Source organism: Pinus tabuliformis, chromosome 8, assembly GCF_031772625.1.
Source record: "Pinus tabuliformis cultivar Carrire ecotype Pingquan chromosome 8, CPIR1, whole genome shotgun sequence".
Taxonomy (NCBI): Eukaryota; Viridiplantae; Streptophyta; class Pinopsida; order Pinales; family Pinaceae; genus Pinus; species Pinus tabuliformis.
Window position 1 is genome coordinate 912750198 of NC_142294.1, and position 8470 is coordinate 912758667.

The following is an 8470-nucleotide window of genomic DNA, read 5'->3' on the forward strand; positions in this document are numbered from 1 at the left end:
CTCTCGAGTATTGATATCTCCACTCCAAAAGAGAGAAACAATCGATTTTTTAGGGAAAATTGGAAAAAATCTCAAGGCACTGTGAACAGAGACAAGGCGTTGTGCTTGGAGGCTTGGCACTACACACAGAGAAACTGCGTTGCACACAGGCGTTGCGCATAGCCTAACTATGCTATACACGGGGCAAAATGTCCAGAAAACACCCACATCTCTCCCAAATTTGATTTTTAATTCTACAAACTTGAGTTCATTGCTTCCTAAGCCAAGAAACATGGTTTTTGTCATCATGGAGGCAGAATCTTCACCAGAGAGGAAGAGACATCACAAGGGAGGGAAAATCCTCAGGTATGAGCTATCAAATTGTAGTGAAATCAACTCATATCCCTTTATCAAACAATGCTTTGAAGATGCACATTGCTTGGATTTTTGCAACAAGGTGAGTGAGGTGGGTTTTCATGAGCAGTTAATAGATTGGGTGGCAACTAAGTTGAAGGGTGAAAGTGCTGTTATTTCTAGTGTTGAATTCATTTTTTTAGTGGCCTCCATTTCACTTGCTACTGGGCTACCAAACCAGGTGAATATTGGTTCAAGGGAATGAACCTAGATCTTGAATATTATAAACCTTTCTTAAAAACACCATACAGGGAAAAACATGCTCACACTATGCCTTTCAGATACTTATTGGAGAAATATGCCCTTTTGATGAAGATTATCATGAAGTTCTTTACATGTGAAGGAAGATTCTTCAGGTTGTATGCTTATCATTTTCGCCTCCTAATGCGCTTCACCTCTCAGAAACCACTCAACATGTGTAACTTCCTATTCAGGAGCATTTCCAAAATGTCAGAGAAGATACAAATGAAGAACAAGGAGCACTACCCAAACCTGTTTCATCATAGTTCGATCAAGACTATAGTCCTTCACCAGCTTGCAGAGAAAGGTATGACTTGGGAAACCTTCTTGGAAACAACCCTGAGATGGCATGAAGCCAATGTAGCAGCTCAAACATCTAGCATACCAAAACAAAAAATGGAAGTGGGGTCCTCTAGCAAATCAGCTGAGAAAACTCAAAAACATAAGCTTGAGGTGACCAGAATGTATAAGAGAGGACATAGGCTTGTGTTTGCTTCTCATAGTGAGAAAGGGGCCAAGCCTTCTACATCAACAAAGCAAGGATCAACAACGCGGGATAAAGACACAGTTGACCATGAGTTTGAGCTAGTTGATTTAGAAGTAAAGGATCAGACTTCAAGCATGCATCAGATGATTAGAGATAAAGACTATTAGATCAAAGAGCTTACAATCAATATGGCAAGAGCTAGATACATCATTTCATTCCTTGAACAGGAGAATAGTTAGCTCAAAGCAAAGCAATTGATCATGGAAAAAGAGCAAACCAAGTTATTACAATAGGTTGGCAAGGGCAAAGAAATCATAGAGTCAAGTGAGCCTAAAGGAGCAAAAGGGAAAGGTAAGAGGAAAAGGCTAAGAACAAAGGGCCTAAAGAAGGCCTTACAAAAATAGGAAGAACACATCCTGTTGAATGAATACACAGACCTAGAGGACAAAATTTCTCTTGAGGTAAATCAAGATAAGGAGTATTGGCTCAATAGGGTGAATTAACACTTGGAGAAGCTCCTTGAGAAGGAAAACATAGATAATAGGTTTCTTAGGCATATGGTGCATCACTACCAGACTCAAAACATGATCGCCAATGTCAAGGTAAAGCAGCTTGAAAACAAGCTCAAAGAAGCCAAAAAGGACCAAAAGGATGAGGGAAACTTGGAGATGCTTGCTAAAGCATCTATGAAGGTTTAAAATACATAATTTTACAGCTTCTAGCCAATTTTGAGCAAATTCTAAGCACTTTTTGTTTTTTGTGAATTTTGGAGCTAAATTTAGAAAATCAACAGCTCCAGAAGTGTAGTGCCTTGGCGTTGCGATTTTTCCTCAAGCATCTATTTCAGGAAAAAATTATATTTTTGGAAATCTCTTGCCATCCTCTAAAAACCCATTTTCTTAGATTTTACAGAGGTGGCTCAGTTTTGGAGAAAAGTGCAAAAAAGTGGAAAAAAACTAGCATTCTAGACCCTTTTTTGACAGGCGTTGCGCACCTGGAGTGACCTTGGGAGAATGGATTTTTGAAGGCCTTCCCATGGGTCAAATTCAAAAATTAAAACTATTATGGAAACTATACTTGAAGGGCTAGTTGACCGTTCTCTCAGACTTTCATTTGGACCTCTGGAAGGCACCTGAAAATCAGCTCAAAATCGGCGCTGCGCTTTTGCACTTTTCTGTGTTTTAATTTGTAAATTTCACTGTGTAAAATTTCTAGTTTCCAGTTTGACTTAGTCAAAGTCAAACCTCTTTATGTAATGGCACTAGTTTCAAGGCTAGATGATGTAGGCATGAATAAATGTACATCATAGGTTGTTATCTATGTTTATTAGGCCTCATAAAGGAGGCAAACTCCTAAACAAACTCTCCAAGAAGTGTTTGAGTTTCACCTTCTCACTCTCACTTGTTGGTTGAGAGAATCTTGAGTTGCTCCACCAAGGAATTCAACTCCTGAATGTTGGCAAGTAGTCTAAGAGATTCTATATAGATCATTTCTCTTTCAGAGAGAGGGGTTGAACTTTTTGTGGAGGAGGCTTGCATGTAATCATCTTTGTTAAACACACATGGAAAACATAGAATAGGAAAGATAAATCAGTGAGTACATTTTTTTATTAACATCAGATATACATTTATAGTACAATGTGTGACTCTTGGGTTTCAGATCCCAAGGTCTCTTGGACTGCTTTTGTCCATTCAACTTCCACACTAACCATTTAGGATTAGGTGTCCAACATTCCCCCCCTTAATCCGAAGGGTTATGTATGAGTCCAAGAAGAGAGCTGTAATACAAAATGTGCAAAAAATACATGGCAGCACTAGGCTAAATGTGCTCTATGAAATGTTGGTATAAAGGGCGGTGGTTTAAGGATGACCACCAACACTGGAACGCTTAGTGCAGTTCCCGGAACTCTTCCAAAACTGGCAAGAAACTGAAGTTTTCTGTTAGAGGAAGTGTTCTCAATCTGTGATGGTTTAAGGATGACCAACAACTCTGGAATGCTTAATGCAATTCCTGGAACTCTTCCAAAACTGGCAAGAAGCTGGAGTCTTCTGCTAGAGGAAGTGTTCTTAATCTGTGATGGTTTAAGGATGACCAACAACTCTGTAATTCCTGGAGCTCTTCCAAAACTGGCAAGAAGCTGGAGTCTTCTGCTAGAGGAAGTGTCCCAGATTGCCAACTGAAGGCATGTTCAGGCATCTTTGTCTCTGGCTACAACTCTGAAACTGGTGTGGCAGGTTGTGGCTCAGGCTCGCTTGATGTGACTTTGAAGCTTGTAGATGACCATCATTTCCCCCCCTGTCAGGTACAAGGTGAGAAGATGGAGAAAACTCAACTGCAAGACTATTCAATATTCTGGAACAAGTTCTGGCATGTGTTTGGAATATCTTCTTGGCTGTTGATGCCCATTGCCAAGAAGCGATCCATCCAAGATGAATCTTTGTTCTTGCAGGACGTTTGTTTCTGAAGCATCTGTGTGAAGAATGGCTGGTTTTATGACAGTGCTTACATGGATGAAGATCAAAACAATGATCTTTCAAATGGCCAACTCGGTCACAGTGTTGGCATTTCACGATCTGTTGTTGTTGTTGTTGCTGTGGAAGAGGGGCAGAGTCCGGAACAGCTGAAGCTAAACTGTCATAAGGAGCAGGTGAACTGTCATGAATGAATCCAGCACTCTGAAACTGAATGGGCTTGACATAGTCTGGAATATGAAAGGACAAGTCCTTGTCATATCCAAGACCAGTTCTGTGCTTGTTGTGGACAAGCTGTTCCCAAGGTCTGATGACGGGCTTGGGAAGTGCAGATTGAGTTTCTGCATCTGCATGTACAACTGCTGCTTTAGTTGAATGGACTGTAACATTATTGACATGCTGCTGATGGGTGGTTGTCTCAATGTTCTGAACAAAAACAGGTTCAGAATGGTGTCTATTTTGATGTATCTCTTCTTGCTGTAGCTGTGATTCAAGCTGCAAAAAATCAATCTTTTCCTGTGCATTTTGTAAACATGTCTGAATTTCTGAGAGAGATCCTTTGCTGATTTGTAATGTGTCATCAACACTAGATAATATCAGAGTTTTAAGGAACTGTAATACTTCACTGGTTCTGGCCATTTTTTTCTTCAATGTCTGATTTACACCTTAAAAACTGATCACAACTATTACTCAATGCAGAAAAGTAATACCCACTCACAGTACACAGCAATATCCTTTATAAATGTGCAGCAAATGAATCAATGCATATATATGTGGACAGATACTATAATGAGTTTTAATACCACAACTGGGGCAGCAGCAACTGCAAACTTGCTTGGATCCTTCAAATACTCCTTCACTAAATGATGGCTATCAAAACTTCAATAATTTAACACCATGTCATGGGCATTCTTTGAACTGTAATTTGCAGCGGTCAACCTCAGCAAAGCATTAAACATATGAATAGCACCAGCAATTGAATCGGATCCAACTATAGGAACAGAAGCACAGAATCTCGGTTGCAAATGGAATTCGAACTATTCAAAGTGTATTTGAAACCAATCACCATATCATTGGATTGTATACCATTCAGGCCTCATACAGACTTATTTAAAACAACAGCTTCAACGTATTTCAGGCAGCATCATAGCGTATTCAGGTAGCTTAAATCACAGTTTTCGTTGCATTCAATACAGCTCCAGGTCAGCACACAAATAAATCAATGAGTGATATACAAAACTGATTTCTTTCATGCATAAACAACACTCCTTTGCAAGAACAACACTCCTTTGCATAAACAACAATCTGCAGTTGAAGTACAAACAGTTCGAGCACTCCTGAAGGTAGAACCAGCACACTAGTGAAGAATGAGTTCAGCTCACTTACATAATGCATAATTCATGTTGTTAACTTCACCATCCGATGCATATTTTATATTATTATTGTCATGCAACAAATTTGATATAGAACCATTAGTGATAGGATTCATCTCCCATTTCAGTTTCTTTACTCGCTCTTTGTAGAGCACCCCCACTGGTTTGGTCTTTACCCAAGATATTGGATGAGAATTAGATTACATCCACAATATTTAAGCAAATTCAGCGCATTGAAGTTGTAGCACTTGGGCAAGTATAGTCAACCAAAACAAAACAGAGGATTATTGGCGTACCATCGGAAATTCTTCGGAACAGTAGGTATGAAACGGTCATGATGTTCATCTCATTAAACATGAATGCAATGTTTTGAGCCTACATATCTCCGAAACATATAAATACCATTCTCATTTAAATTTGATTCAATATCAGATAATTCTTCTGTTTAAAGATGTTTGTACCCCGTGCGCGCTGTTCTCCTAGAGCCGAGAACTAATTATGTGTAATGTCCGCCTCAAGACTTAGGTTGCATCAATCATTATATTTTGGACAGACCAGCGATGAGTGGCCTTCGCCTCTGCGCAATCTAATCAATCAGTTTCTCCTTTTAGATTCTACGAGCTTTTCCTCTCTATGGTTCGTTGGTTTGGCTTATTTCTTTATATGTGGTGGTACAAATTATTCCACCTCGTTAGGGACCACTGGCTCGACCTTTATAGTTGTTATTCAACCCCATGAATGCCTCTAAACTGTCCTCTTAAATGAATTTTCAGCGTACCATTATTCAGTGTACACATGTAAAACGGTCTTCAAAATAGTTCAAGAACCAAAGCAAACATCATCGTTCAATATAGTGCAACATACATACCATAGAATACCAAACGGTCTTCACAGAGCATACACCTCCCAGTACCACAATCTGGCAGAATTGTTTATGTGTTTGATAGCGTGCCACCTGAGAAGGTACAGTCAGTGCTTTTACTTTTGGGTGGTTGTGAAATACCTCCAGGCCTCTCAGGCAGATGTGAAGCCCACTTCAGTCACCATGGTGAGTGTACTTCCGGCATGTGCGTAGCTAGCAAGAATGGAGGTCGAAATAGGAAGAACGGAGCAACGATGTTGATTGTAATTGCACCGAACCAAATAAGCAATACAAACTGATCAAATGGCTCATTCCCCACACTGATCAGATCCCTATCAAGGACATGACAATAATGGAGCGGAATGGATCTCACTTTGTGGTGGATGGCAACGAAAATGGGTGGAATTCGTACTGGTTAATGGAGCAAAGCGTGGACGATTTCAACAGGCACAGAGTGAAGAAAATACTCAGGAGAGGTGCGGAAATGGGTCTAACTGTGATAGATGCTAAGAAATATGTACCTGGTCTTCCAGATGACCTTGCTATTGCTTGCTTAATTCGGGTTCCACGTGTCTTCCATCGGAAACTCAGGCTCGTATGTAAAAGGTGGATTGTCTTTTGGCTGGAAATTTCTTTTATTCTCTGAGAAAAAGCCTTGGCATAGCAGAAGAGTGGATCTATGTAGGCGTTCTTCGATCCGCTTCTGCAGTTCAGCTTCTGCAGTAATATCTGAGGACAAAGACGAGATCTTTTACGCAGTAGGCGTTCTTCGATCCGCTGACCCACTGTGCTTGGCCGGGTCCTCCTGCTCAAACGATTTGCTATCACAGAACCAGCAAATAATCGATGTATCTACAAACGCAAACAAGATTGGCAACGATAAGAGCGAATCAGGCATGGGCGCGAAGCAATACTTAGCCCACCATTCCCAGGAATGGCAGTGGAAGAATCATTTTGGGAGCAAATGGGGAATATTTATGCAGAGAAAGGCGAGATACGATCCTCTGAACATTCTCGCTCCAGGACAAAGCATTCTCAATAGAAAACCACCGAGCATGACCTGATCGATTGATATATATGTATACGCTTGTTATAGCACTGCTTTGCATGTGCTTCAAGCTTCAACCACAACGCCTCAAATTCTCAAAACCTCAACGCTTCCCGCGGAATTAGGGCGATTCCGTGCTCCTTTTTCGCTCGAATTCAGTAACCGTAACTTGACAGAACGGTGTAATGGCTATTGTGGTATGTGTTGTGTTATTGTTTCAGTAACGCTAACTTGACAGAGGCAGCACAGGCTTGATAAGTTTGAAGAGACAAACAAAGATGCCGAGGTGTTATAGCTAGGGTAGGTAGGTGACAGAGACGTTAGGAATAGTGTCAGACCCGATTTCAGTGAGAGAGAGAAGCGATAATGTTTAGTGCAACTAGACAGGTAGTGCTGGCAGAGCGCTCAGGGAGGCATGACCGACAGTAGAGAAAAGCCACAGAATTGAACTGAGTAACATTATAAACATAGAGTAATTTTATTTCTATAGCTGACTGGCCAAATAAAGAAATGGCAAACAAATCTTGGAAAGAATGCAGCGCTGACAATATATTTGAGTTTGCAGATCTACCAGGCCAGTTTTACTATTACAGGATTATGGGTAGAGGTGCAGCACTGACATGCACATAAAAAGGCCACAGAAAAACAAGCGGCTTTGATACCATGTTAAACACACATGGAAAACATAGAATAGGAAAGATAAATCAGTGAGTACATTTTTTTATTAACATTAGATATACATTTATAGTACAATGTGTGACTCTTGGGTTTTAGATTCCAAGGTCTCTTGGACTGCTTTTGTCCATTCAACTTCCACACTAACCATTTAGGATTAGGTGTCCAACAATCTTTTCAGCTAATACAAAGACAGTTGCAACTATTTTCAAGTGACTCTAGCCCAGTGAGTTCATGGTGTTTGTTCTTCATTGTATTTGTTTTCTAAAGGTTAAAACATCTTATCTACATGATATCTATTCTTTCTATGGATTCCTTACAGTGAAATATACATAATTCTTGTTTCTCAAGCTCTGTTTATCTGGTTTTCATAGTTATGTTTATGTCTTCCTAGGCTAATGAAATCATGTTTACTTATGCTAATTAGTTTCTTCTACATTTTCTCTTCTATACTAGACTGACAATATTATAAATACACCATGGCTTCTGATATCTAGCTCCTTCACATATTTTCTCCTGCACTCCTACAACCTAGACTTATTTGTGGCTCCAAACCCTAGTTCAACAAACCCTAAAACCCAAATTTTCACAAACACACAAACAAATATATATATCTAGCCTTAAACTAATTTGCTTTAAAGTCATACCATTGATAAGAGACTTAGAGAGATCCCTCTCATGTTCAGTAGGGCTAGCTACTGAGCTAAAGTGGTTTGAGGTTACCCTTCTCGATTTCCTTTACAGCCTAGGAAATTGTAAGGACTAACAGTATGTATGATTGGATCTTTCACTCTTTTAATATAGCAAAGCCAAAACGTTTCATGCATATGTTATTATTGTAGTTCGGTTATCCTGGTTACTCTAATGATGTATGTAGTTGTAATTTACGCATGTATGTATGGAATATGCTGTATGTATTTG